This window comes from Penaeus monodon, chromosome 19 (genome assembly GCF_015228065.2).
Source record: "Penaeus monodon isolate SGIC_2016 chromosome 19, NSTDA_Pmon_1, whole genome shotgun sequence".
In the NCBI taxonomy this organism is placed as follows: domain Eukaryota; kingdom Metazoa; phylum Arthropoda; class Malacostraca; order Decapoda; family Penaeidae; genus Penaeus; species Penaeus monodon.
In genome coordinates, this window is record NC_051404.1 from 17,037,829 (window position 1) to 17,038,448 (window position 620).

Here is a 620-nt window from a genome sequence, read left to right on the forward strand (position 1 = left end):
ATACAGCTACGTTACAAGACACATCCTCTTGAGCATTCAGGGCGGGCGAAGAGATGCGAAGCTTTCTTTTTGTTCTAAAAAGAAATTGATGATTAACCAAGATTTTAATCTTTTAAGCTTCGAGACATACCAACGCAGAAGACAATGGTATGCAGAGTTTCCTCATGCGACGAAAAAGAATAGACAAACACCAGAGAGAGAAGTAGACTGAAAAAAGGAAATGTGAAAACGGGCCAAACTGGGTTGTGCTTTTTGAAATTCGGTTGGATTTGAAGACCACACAAACTAATTTTTGATGGTTATAGCAAACCCTACGGGGAATATAGAGTAAGTTACGATAAACAGTCAATAAAATAGCAAAGAATAAAAAAAACCGTCAAATACAGCACCTCACAACCTTTTGCGGAGGCTAGAAAACCACATAGTTATATAGAGTTTTTGATGCCACATAGACCTCACGTGGAAGCTGAAGTTGGCAAATAGGCCTTTTGTCATGATGAAGCAAGAACATCTCGTGCAAGAAATAGAGTTTCAAGGACAGGAAAGTTTCACTCAAGCAGACTGTCGGCGAGATTCTTTAAAAGAAGTGCGGTCTGAGGTGTGTTATATTCATATATACG